Source organism: Triticum aestivum, chromosome 5A (genome assembly GCF_018294505.1).
Source record: "Triticum aestivum cultivar Chinese Spring chromosome 5A, IWGSC CS RefSeq v2.1, whole genome shotgun sequence".
In the NCBI taxonomy this organism is placed as follows: domain Eukaryota; kingdom Viridiplantae; phylum Streptophyta; class Magnoliopsida; order Poales; family Poaceae; genus Triticum; species Triticum aestivum.
In genome coordinates this window covers 699,412,411-699,425,744 of record NC_057806.1, presented here as the reverse complement: position 1 = coordinate 699,425,744, position 13,334 = coordinate 699,412,411, and positions in this window count along the sequence as shown.

Sequence of the window (13,334 nt, the reverse complement as noted above, 5' to 3'; positions counted from 1 at the left end):
ATTTTTTTTGGATAATTTAGTTTTTATTTTTGATCATTTTTCATGTTTGGAATTGAAACATTTTATGTAATGTAAAAAAACTTGACATTTTGATTATTTTTTGAAGCTTTGAACATTCTTTGTAAAAATATGAATATTTTCGAAATTCAAAACATTTTCTTCAAATGTGAACAAAATTTCAAAACTAAAAATGGGTTGGCCCAATTAACTCGTCTGATGCCTCCTCCTTTGCGTTTTCGACGTCAATTTGACTGAAATCATGGATTAAGGGGTACCCCTTTCGAAAGTCGCCCAAGGGGTAACTCTATAATTTTCGAAGGTAAAAAGGAACATAGTTGCAATAAAGGGAACCCAGGGACCATATTCTTCTCCAATCTGAGTTTTGCTCAAGTCTCGAATAAACTCAAGGACATATTAAGAAAAATTATGACCGTCGGTCAGGATGGTTTGTGGATGCCGAACAGTTATGACAACTGAACTTAGCAAGATAGTAATTATGACCAAAGGACTAGTGGCGCACTCTTGTTGCAACCTGACCGTGTTTCTCTTTGGTAGAATCTTTTTGCGAAATGTTTTATCTCTTGAATTCTGTGTTCAAATTACAAATGATTTCCATGTTGGATTTGTCACATCGAGGTATTCGAAATTAGTTTCGTGCGGGATTGATGATTTTTTCGCATGAAAAAGCCAGGAAAAAAAAGAAAACGAAACAAATGAAAAACCAAAACGGGGAGCCATCTGTCGCACCCGATATGCCGTCCCCGGTGCTAAGAGAATCTATTGAAGACGTGGGCCCACAGGGCATTGAGAGGAAGCGGCTAGAAGGAGGAGAAACAATGACAGCCAGGGCCCAGTAGAGCGGCAGGTGAAAGTTGGTGTGTGTGTGTGTGTGTGCCGCGAGCATTTCGCGTAAAAAGGGGGCGAGAGCGTAGATGTGAGGCATCGAGAATTACGAAGCGAGAAGCCGCTCTTCTCCTTCATTGGCACCAGCACCCTTTCTCCGTCCACGCGCCCCCACCTTGCTTTAGGATTTATTAGAGCGGGTCCGTTACACCCTTCAAAGGATACCCTTTAATTAGTTGCTCCCCATTTTGACGCTTAGGGCGTCGATTAGGGAATTTCCAACGCGACCATTGCAACTTTTGCTTTTTGATATTTTTTGAGCTGTATTTTTTTTTGTTTTTTGATGATGAAATTTTTTTTTATGGAGAGAATTTTGATGATTTTTTTAGGCAACCTCGCAAAGTTTTATTACATCGTCACAATGTTTACAGGGACGAATTGAATGCCTTCCCGCTAGCCTAACCAAACATGGCGGCCAACGTTAAGAGTTAAAGCATGTTTTAATTTGCTAAGTTGTGAGCATCAAAGTTTGAGCTCCTAGACCGATGAACTATTTTACATGAAATAAAAGATGACGCTTGCAACTCAATTTCTCTAATCACTGGTCCGTATGCCGCAGTGCTTCTCCTGCCAAATTCATTTGCGACAACCTTGCAATCTGTAGCAACTTGTGCCTTTGTGATGTTTAGATCAGCTGCTAGATCAAGACCTTCACGTACTGCCATTGCTTCTAAAGTAGTGGGATCTTTGATATGTTTGAAAATAATGGCTGATGCTCCAAGGAAGTTGCCGACTTGGTCTCTGCATATCGCCGACACAGCTCCAAAACGGCTGCGACTACCCACAGCTGCATCCGCATCCAGCTTCGCAAAACCATCAGGAGGGGCAATCCAAGTTGGATGTGGTACGGATCCACCCCCTGTCCCTGCTCTCATTGGGGATATTAACTGGAAATCAGATATATAAGAGTTTATGAAGTCATGCGTCGCCTGGGGTGGTTTAAAAAGGCCTTCATACAATGCTTTCCTCCTTGCTCCCCACATGGCCCAAAGTGAAACTGAAAACCTGACAAAATCTTTAGATTTCAACGCTTTCATCATTGCAAATAACCATGTCTTTGGGCACTCTTGTTGCTGAGAGCTCAGCTCGTCCACGATGACCTCAGAAGAAAGTGCCCAAGTGCAGCGTGCCATAGGACAATTCAGAAGTGCATGTCTTCAGGAGTCCGGCGACCCGCACAGTCTGCATGCTCCCGTTGTCGCCATGTTCCTCCTGTGTAACACATCGCTCGATGGTATTGAGTGTCGAGCAAGTCGCCACAGAAAAACCTTGATTTTGCTTGGTACATCTACCTTCCAGATGGCTCTCCATTCACTGTTGTCCCCCTCGCTTGAAGATGGTGCTTCTCGATCTTCTAGCCAGCCCTCTCTATCATATTTGGTCCGAACCAACATGCGGTAGGCAGACCCAACAGAAAAATTCCCGCGGGGTTCTTCGCCCCAGGACCAGAAGTCAGTTATCCGTCTTGTACAGAGATGAATCTTCAAAATTGCTTCCGCATCAAAAGCAGCGAAAACTGCTTGGATCAGTTCCTCTCTCCAAGAAGCCGTGGTTGTATCGATGAGATCGGCAACCATTAGTGGCGGGGCTGTAAACAATGAAGCAATCGGTCTCTTGTAACTATCTCGTGGGATCCAGTTATGGTCCCAAATCCTTGTAGAGGCTTCATCACCAACTCTTCTGACCACACCCTGCGCCAAAACGTCTCTTCCATCTAGAATCGCCCGCCAAATCTGAGATGGGTGCGGCCCCAAAGTCCCCTTGGCAGCCTGAAACACGCCATTGAAAAAACTGGTATAGCCTGCGCTACTGACTTAATGAGGATTTCCTTCCCTGCCGCAGACAACAACTTCTGCATCCACCCATTCACTTTCTCCCAAACCCTATCACGCAAGTATTTAAACACACCATTTTTTGACTGTCCAACACCCGTCGGCATTCCCAGATATCGTTCATTGAGGGACTCATTATGAACATTCAAAATATTTTTCACTCCATCTCTTAGTCCTTGCAGGCACCCTTTACTGAAAAAAAATTGATGATTTGCTTGTATTTATCCTCTGACCCGAAGCATTGCAATATATGTTCAGTAGGTTTGAAACTCTTTCTGCATCCTCCACACTAGACTTGAAAAGCAACATGCTATCATCTGCAAATAAAAGGTGGTTTACGGCTGGCGCCGTTGGTGCCACTCTAATACTTGTAAGTGAAGATGACTGTGAACTGGATTTCAGGAGGCACGAAAGGCCCTCTGCTGCAATAAAAAATAGGTAAGGTGAGATAGGATCTCCCTGCCGAATTCCTCTTGAAGGGTAAAAACGCTCGAGTCTTTCTCCATTGAACAAAACTGAGAATGAGACTGAAGAAACCATAGTCATGACTGTGTCAATCCAATTTGCTGCAAACCCCAACTTCTCCATAATTGCCCTCAAGTAAGACCACTCCAGCCTATCATAGGCTTTCATCATATCAAGCTTCAGAGCACAATAGCTATTATTTCTAGACCTGTTCCTCTTCATAAAATGTAAGCATTCATAAGCACAAATTATATTGTCAGTGATCATTCTACCTGGTGTGGGTGAACCGAGAGAGAGAGAGAGCCGGTGGCGGCCCAAGCCTAACTAATAAGGGAGAAAAAGCCTCCACGGCCCACTGTGTGGGGCGTTCTAGTGCCTTCCACGATGCTCCACCCTCTCTCTCTTCTCTAGAGCGGCAACGCTCCCGCCCTCTCTAGAGAGAGAGAGAGTTCCAGAGCATTCCAGAGAGAGAGTGAGTGCGGTGCGCTGCGCACAAAAAACACAGAGAGAGAGTTCCCAAACCCCAAATCCCCAAAACCCTAGAGAGAGAGAGGGAGAGAGAGAGAGACCATGGCGGCCTCGCTGCTCCTCCGCGCCGTGCACCGCCGAGACCTCGCCTCGCCGCTCGCCACCGTAAGCTCCGCCCTCCCCTAGTGTACCGTACCGTCGCCTCTGTGTTTTTTTTCTTTTGTCGTGATGGTGATGATCCTCTGTTGCGCGTGCGGTGGATTTTGGTGCCCGCGTCCCGTCATCCTTTTATGCGCGGATGGATTTCGTCGGATCCGATGGTTCTCTGTCGGATTATGCACCCCGGATGTCTCCACCGAGGGTTTGCGAAATGGTTCCCGATCTCATGATTTGCAAACTGCTTAATTACCTTCGGATTTGCATTCCCGATCTCCACCAAGGGCATGCCTTTTTACCCCTCTGAAAAATATTAAAGTGTTGTCTGTCTCCTGGTAGAATCATGCCTCTGTACTAGTGATGTAGAGGCGACTGACTTTGTTCTGTTTATACATGCTGCATGCGTGGTGTCCTGTTTGTTTCATATGTACTGCCTGCCATCATGTGCCATATTATGTTCTAAGTAGATTAGCAAACGATCAGTGGCTTGTAACGATTTTCTCATGCCCATGGGTGCGGTGGGGTTGGGTAAACAGAGGACGACGCACTAGTAACTGCACAACTCTGAAATGCTTGCTAATGATTACTCATTCTTACAGCATGCATGCACGCACCTACAGGGATTTGTTGTACGTACTGGTTACTGAATGTTGTGCGTCTTCCTTCAGTTCGATTGAGAAATGCCCCCCTTTTGGGGCATACATACATCCGCCCACTAAGCCACCAGAATGTTTTAGTTAGTGCTTAATAATATGTCAACGGTGTGACTCTGTGTTTGCGTTGTCTCCTAGCTAGTAGAATTATTATGGATGGCTCTCTTGCTACTAGTGTTGTAGGGCCAGATGACCGCGATTTTGTTCTACACATTATGTTCGTTTCGTATCTACTGCCATCATATAAATGACATGTTCTAGATTAGCCAACAATCGGTGGCTTGTTTCAGTTTAATTCAAATGCCCATGGGTGCAAAGGGTGAACAGAGAACACACTAGTAAGTGCAGTGCACAACTCTGTCTGTATACTTACCTATTGCTGTGGTAAATATGCACCTACAAGCATTGGTACTGGTTGCTGAATGATATGCATCTTTCTTATATATCTGATTCAAACAAAATTAAAAATGTCCCCCTTTTCTGTCCTTAGAATAGATATGCCCACTAAGCAACCAAAATGTTTTAGTTAGTGCTTAATAATATGTCAATGATTTGACTTCCTGACTATTAATTAATTGTTTACCTCACCCATGCTTAATATTTTGACTATTGTCAATCATGTGATTGCCCCTCTGAAAAAGCATGTCCTTTACTGGTATTGACCAGCAGTGATTATATATTTCTGTATGTATTGCTGTACAGGTGCTGTGAAATTCTTCCATGCATGCAAGTGTGGACTGTCGTCTGTTAGTACTGAGATCATATGCCATGTTCTAGATTGACCCTAGATCATATGCCAAGTGTGGACTGCATGTTTCCATTTTGATGTCTTGTCTCCTAGTAGTAGAAGAATGAGTGAAGTGCATCCTAGGTCCTTGAACTATTTTTAAGCTGTCACATAGGTCCTTAAACTATGAAAAGTGCCATATAAGTCCTTAGAAATCCTTGAAGTGTAATAAGTGTGTATATATGTGACACCTCTGAAATAGTTCAAGGACTAGGAGTCTTCCCCAACCTCTCCTTCTCCCCTTGCTGGATCAAGGCGTAGGAGACGTCACCGGGCTGCACATGTGTTGAACGCGGAGGTGCCGTCTGTTCGGCACTAGGATCTCCGGTGATTTGAATCACGACGAGTACGACTCCATCAACCCCGTTCACTTGAACGCTTTCGCTTAGCGATCTACAAGGGTATGTAGATGCACTCTCCTTCCCCTCGTTGCTAGATTACTTCATAGATTGATCTTGGTGATGCGTAGAAAATTTTGAATTTCTGCTACGTTCCCCAACAGTGGCATCATGAGCTAGGTCTATGCGTAGTTTCTATGCACGAGTAGAACACAAGTTGTTGTGGGCGTCGATTTTGTGAATTTGCTTGCCGTTACTAGTCTTATCTTGATTCGGCGGCATCGTGGGATGAAGCGGCCCGGACCGACCTTACACGTACTCTTACGTGAGACTAGTTCCACCGACTGACATGCACTAGTTGCATAAGGTGGCTAGCGGGCGTCTGTCTCTCCCACTTTAGTCGGATCGGATTCAATGAAAAGGGTCCTTATGAAGGGTAAATAGAAATTGGCATATCACGTTGTGGTTTTGGCGTAGGTAAGAAACGTTCTTGCTAGAAACCTATAGCAGCCACGTAAAAACTTGCAACAACAATTAGAGGACGTCTAACTTATTTTTGCAGCATATGCCTTGTGATGTGATATGGCCAAAAGGATGTGATGAATGATATATGTGATGTATGAGATTGATCATGTTCTTGTAATAGGAATCACGACTTGCATGTCGATGAGTATGACAACCGGCAGGAGTCATAGGAGTTGTCTTAATTTATTTATGACCTGTGTGTCAACATAAACGTCATGTAATTACTTTACTTTATTGCTAAAGCGTTAGCCATAGTAGTAGAAGTGATAGATGAGACGAGACAACTTCAAGAAGACACGATGATGGAGATCATGATGATGGAGATCATGGTGTCATGCCGGTGACAACGATGATCATGGAGCCCCGAAGATGGAGATCAAAAGGAGCAAAATGATATTGGCCATATCATGTCACTATTTGATTGCATGTGATGTTTACCATGTTTTACATCTTATTTGCTTAGAACGACAGTAGCTTAAATAAGATGATCCCTCACTAAAATTTCAAGAAAAGTGTTCCCCCTAACTGTGCACCGTTGCGAAGGTTCGTCGTTTCGAAGCACCACATGATGATCGGGTGTGATAGATTCTAACGTTCGAATACAACGGGTGTAAGCCAGATTTACACACGCAATACACTTAGGTTGACTTGACGAGCCTAGCATGTACAGACATGGCCTCGGAACACGGAAGACCGAAAGGTCGAGCATGAGTCGTATAGAAGATACGATCAACATGAAGATGTTCACCGATGTTGACTAGTCCGTCTCACATGATGATCGGACACGGCCTAGTTGACTCGGATCATGTTTCACTTAGATGACTAGAGGGATGTCTATCTGAGTGGGAGTTCATTAAATGAACTCAATTATCATGAACATAGTCTAAATTGTCTTTGCAAATATGTTGTAGATAAATAGCTCACGTTGTAGCTCCCTGTTTTAATACGTTCCTAGAGAAAGATTAAGTTGAAAGATATTGTAAGCAATGATGCGGACTGGGTCCGTTGTCCGAGGAGTGTCCTCACTGCTACACAGAAGGCTCACGTCTTTGATGCACCGCTCGATGTGCAAACCCCTACAACGTCGTCTCTAGATGTTGTGAACACTTGACAGACACATCCTGGTGACTACTTGATAGTTTAGTGCACCATACTTTACGTCTTAGAATCGGGATTCGAATGACGTTTTGAATGCCATAAGGCATATGAGATGTTCAAAGAGCTGAAATTGGGATTTCAGGCTCATGCCCGTGTTGAGAGGTGTGAGACCTCTGACAAGTTCTTTTGCCAACAAGATGGAGGAGAATAGCTCAGCTAGTGAGCATGTGCTCAGAATGTCTGGGTGCTACAATCACTTAAATCAAGTGGGAGTTAAACTTCTAGATAAGATAGTGATTGATAGAGTTCTCTAGCCACTATCACTAAGCTACTAGATCTTTGTGATGAACTATGACATGCAAGGGATGGAGTTGATCCCGGAGCTGTTCGCGGTGCTTAAAACCGCAAAAGGTAGAAATCAAGAAGGAGCATCAAGTGTTGATGGTTTAATAAGACCACTAGTTTCAAGAAGGGCAAGGGCTAGAAGGGAAACTTCATGGATGGCAAACCAGTTGCCGCTCCAGTGAAGGAACCCAAGGTTGAACCCAAACCCGAGACTAAATGCTTCTATTGTAAGGGGAACGGTCACTGGTAGCAGAATTACCCCAAATGCATGGTAGATAATAAGGCTGGCAACTTCAAACTTTATACGTGTCATTAATGTGTACCTCACTAGTACTCCTGGTAGCACTTGGGTATTGGATACTGGTTCAGTTACTATTATTGGTGACTTGAAGCAAAAGCTACGGACTAAACGGAGACTGGCTGAGGGCGAGGTGACGATGTGTGTTGGAAGTGTTTCCAAAGTTGATGAGATCACCATCGCACGCTCCATCTGCCTTCGGGATTAGTATTGAACCTAGATAAATGTTATCAGGTGTCTACATTGAGCATGAATATGATTAGATCATGTTCATTGCAATACGGTTATTCATTTAAGTTAGAGAATAATCGTTATTCTGTTTACATGAATAATACCTTTCATGGTCATGCACCCTATGTGAATGGTTCATTGAATCTCGATCGTGGTAATACACATGTTCACGCCAAAAGATGTAGAGTTAATAATGATAGTACCACTTTCTTGTGGCACTACCGCTTAGGTCATACTGGCATAAAGATGCATGAAGAAACTCCATGTCGATGGATGTTTGGAGTCACTTGATTTTGAATCGCTTGACACATGCGAGCCATGCCTCATGGGCGGGATGACTAAGACCCCGTTTTCAGGTACAATGAAACGGGCAAGTGACTTGTTGGAAATCATACATGCTGATGCGTCTGATCCAATGAGAATTGAAGCGTGTGGTGGATATCGCTATTTTCTCATCGTCACTGATGATTTGAGTAGATATAGGTATATTTACTTAATGAAGCACAAGTATGAAACGTTTGAAAAGTTCAAGTGATTTCAGAGTGAAGTTAAGAATCATCATAACAAAAAGATCATGTTCCTACGATCTGATCAAAAGGGGATTTTCTGAGTTATGAGTTTGGCAATCACTTAAGACATTGTGGAACTGTTTCACAGTTGAAGCCACCTGGAACACCACAAGGTAATGGTGTGTCCGGACATCGTAATCGAACCCTATGAGATATGGTGCGATCTATGATGTCTCATACCAATCTACCGTTTTCATTTTGAGGTTATGCGTTAGAGACAGCTGCATTCACTTTAGATAGGACACCATCTAAGTCCGTTGAGACGACGTCATATGAACATTGGTTTGGCAAGAAACCAAAGTTGTCGTTTCTTAATGTTTGGGCATGCGATGCTTAAGGCTTCAGCCGGAGAAGCTCGAATCCAAAGCGGACAAACACATCTTCATAGGATACCCAAAGGTGACAGTTGGGTATACCTTCTATCTCAGATCCGAGGGCAAATTCTTTGTCGCTAAGAACGGGTCCTTTCTCGAGAAGGAGTTTCTCTCGAAAGAATTGAGTGGGAGGAAGATACAACTTGATGAGGTTGTCGAACCATTATTTCAACTAGAGAATGATGCAACACAGAAAGATGTTTTCTGTGGCACCTACGTCTGTTGAATAGGAAGTTAATTATAGTGATCATGAAGCTTCGGATCAAGTTGTTATTGAACCTCGTAGGTCGACAAGGATATGTACTACTCCTAAGTGGTACGGTAATCCTGTCTTAGACATCATGTTGTTAGACAACAATGAATCTACGATCTATGGAGAAGCGATGGTGGGCTCGTATTCCGACAAATGGTTAGAAGCCATGAAATCCGAGATAGGATCCATATATCAGAACAAAGTATGGACTTTGGTGGACTTGCCCGATGATCGGCAAGCCATTGAGATAAAGGGATCTTTAAGAAGAAGACAGACGTGGGCGGTAATGTTACCATCTATGAAGCTCGACTTGTGGGAAAGACTCTTTTCACAAGTTCAAGGAGTTGACTACGATGAGAATTTCTCACCCGTAGCGATGCTTAAGTCCGTCGGAATCATGTTAGCATCAGCTATATTTTTCGATTATGAAATCTTCAGATGGATGTCAAAACAAGTTTTCTTACCAGTTTTCATAAGAAAAGTTGTATGTGATACAATAAAAGGTTTTGACGATCCTAAGGATGCTAAAAGGTATGCTGGCTCCAACGATCCTTCTATGGACTAGAGCAAGCATCTCGGAATCGGAATATATGCTTTGATGGAGTGATCAAAGCTTTTAGGTTTATACAATGTTTGCTAGAAACTTGTATTTATAAGAAAGTGAGTGGGAGCACTACAACATTTCTGATAAGTATATGTGGATGACATATTGTTGATCCGAAATAATGTAGAATTTCTGGAAAGCATAAACAGTTGTTTGAAGAGTGATTTTCAAAGGAAGACCTGGATAAAGCTGCTTGCATATTGGGCATCAAGATCTATAGAGATAGATCAAAGCGCCTGATGATACTTTCAAAGAACGCACACCTTGACATGTTTTTGAAGGAGTTCAAAATAGATCAGTAAAAGAAGGGGTTCTTACCTGAGTTGTAAGGTGTGAAGTTGAGTAAGACTCAAAGCTTGACCACGGCAGAAGAAAGAGGAAGGACGAAGGTCGTCCCCTATGCTCTTGTCATAGGCTCTATACGGTATGCCCTGCTGAGTACCGCACCTGATATGTGCCTTGCCACATGTATGGCAAGAAGGTACAAAGGTGATCTAGGACTGGATCACCAGATAGCGGTCAAAATTATCCTTAGAGGAATAAGGAAATGTTTCCCGGTTATGGAGGTGATAAAGAATTCGACGTAAAGAGTTACGTCGATGCAAGCTTAACGCCTATCCGGATAGCTCTGAGTAGAGATACCGGATACGTATAATGGAGCAACAATTTGGAATAGCTCCAAGTGGAACGTGGCAGCAGCATCTACGATATAAAGTTTTGCGAAATACATAGGGATCTGAATATGGCAAGACCCATTGACTACAACCTCTCTCACAAGCATAACATGATCAAACCCAGAACTCTTTGAGTGTTTATCACATAGTGATGTGAACTAGATCATTGAGTCTAGTAGACTCTTTGGATGTTGGTCACATGGTGATGTAACCTGTGAGTGTTAATCACATGGCGATGTGAACTAGATTATTGACTCTAGTGCAAGTGGGAGACTGTTGGAAATATGCCCTAGAGGCAATAATAAATTGGTTATTATTATATTTCCTTGTTCATGATAATCGTTTATTATCCATGCTAGAATTGTATTGATAGGAAACTCAGATACATGTGTGGATACATAGACAACACCATGTCCCTAGTAAGCCTCTAGTTGACTAGCTCGTTGATCAATAGATGGTTACGGTTTCCTGACCATGGACATTGGATTTCGTTGATAACGGGATCACATCATTAGGAGAATGATGTGATGGACCAGACCCAATCCTAAGCCTAGCACAAGATCGTGTAGTTCGTTTGCTAAAGCTTTTCTAATGTCAAGTATCATTTCCTTAGACCATGAGATTGTGCAACTCCCTGATACCGTAGGAGTGCTTTGGGTGTGCCAAACGTCACAACGTAACTGGGTGGCTATAAAGGTACACTACAGGTATCTCCGAAAGTGTCTACAGGTATCTCCAAACGTCACATCTCATTCTGATCACTCTGTGTAAACGGAGAGGTATCTCTGGGCCCACTCGGTAGGACATCATCATAATGTGCACAATGTGACCAAGGAGTTGATCACGGGATGATGTGTTACGGAACGAGTAAAGAGACTTGCCGGTAATGAGATTGAACAAGGTATCGGGATACCGACGATCGAATCTCGGGCAAGTATCGTACCGCTAGACAAAGGGAATTGTATCGGGATTGATTGAATCCTTGACATCGTGGTTCATCCGATGAGATCATCGTGGATCATGTGGGAGCCAACATGGGTATCCAGATCCCGCTGTTGGTTATTGGCCGGAGATTTTTCTCGGCCATGTCTGCATGACTCCCGAACCCGTAGGGTCTACACACTTAAGGTTCGATGACGCTAAGGTTATAGGGAATAGATATACGTGGTTACCGAATGTTGTTCGGAGTCCCGGATGAGATCCCGGACATCACGAGGAGTTCCGGAATGGTCCGGAGGTAAAGATTTATATATGGGAAGTCCTATTTTGGTCACCGGAAAAGTTTCGGGTCTATCGGTAACGTACCGGGACCACCGGGAGGGTCCCGGGGGTCCACCAGGTGGGGCTACCTGCCCCAGAGGGCTGCGTGGGCCAAGTGTGAGAGGGGACCAGCCCCAGGTGGGCTGGTGCGCCCCCCCACCAGGGCCCAAGGCGAAGAGAGAAGGGAAAAGGGGGAAACCCTAGGCTCAGATGGGCCTAAGGCCCACCTAGTGGTGCGCCCCCCTTTCTCCCCCCTTGGCCGCCCCCCTAGATGGGATCTAGGGCTGGCCGCCACCCCTAGGGCTGGAAACCTAGGTGGGGGCGCAGCCCCTCCCCTCCCCCTATATATACTTGAGGTTTTGGGCTGCCATACACACGAGAACATCTCCTTCTTGGCGCAACCCTACCCCTCTCCCTCCTCGTCTCTTGCGGTGCTTGGCGAAGCCCTGCTGGAGTACCACGCTCCTCCACCACCACCACGCCGTCGTGCTGCTGCTGGATGGAGTCTTCCCCAACCTCTCCTTCTCCCCTTGCTGGACCAAGGCGTAGGAGACGTCACCGGGCTGCACGTGTGTTGAACGCGGAGGTGCCGTCCGTTCGGCACTAGGATCTCCGGTGATTTGAATCACGACGAGTACGACTCCATCAACCCCGTTCACTTGAACGCTTCCGCTTAGCGATCTACATGGTATGTAGATGCACTCTCCTTCCCCTTGTTGCTAGATTACTCCATAGATTGATCTTGGTGATGCGTAGAAAATTTTGAATTTCTGCTACGTTCCCCAACATAAACTACACGGCTGACATCCGCGGGGACTTGATCTTCGACGGATTCGAGCCACAGCCAAGCGTGCCGCACTGTCTCGATGGGCATGATACAGCTCTGCCACTGAACAGCGCCTTGGAGGTTGCACACGCATCGGTTCTGACCATTGATTCGGAGCCCACTGCGCCAATCGAGGATCAGCGGTTTGACGCTGCCTCAGGGGCTGCGATCTCAGAGGCGATCGAGCCGAACTCCAGCCCCGCACTCCGCATGGCCCGTGACTCCGAGGAGCCGGATTCCTCTCTGAACTCCGAGCCCCCCGCGCCCCCGTCTATCAAATCCGATTGGGCGCAGATAATGGAGTTCACCGCCACGGACATCTTTCAGCACTCGCCCTTCGGCGACATCCTGAATTCTTTAAAGTCTCTCTCTTTATCAGGAGAGCCCTGGCCGGAGTACGGTCAGCAAGGTTGGGATACGGACGATGAAGAAATTCAAAACCCACCCACCACCCACTTCGTAGCCACTGTCGACGACTTAACCGGCATGCTTGACTTCGACTCCGAAGACATCGACGGCATGGACGACGATGTAGGAGACGAACAAGAACCAGCACCTGTAGGGCGTTGGAAGGCCACCTCGTCATATGACATATATATGTGGACACTCCAAAGGATGGAGATGGCGATGGAACAGCGGTGGACGATACCTCTAAGAAACAGCCCAAGCGTCGGC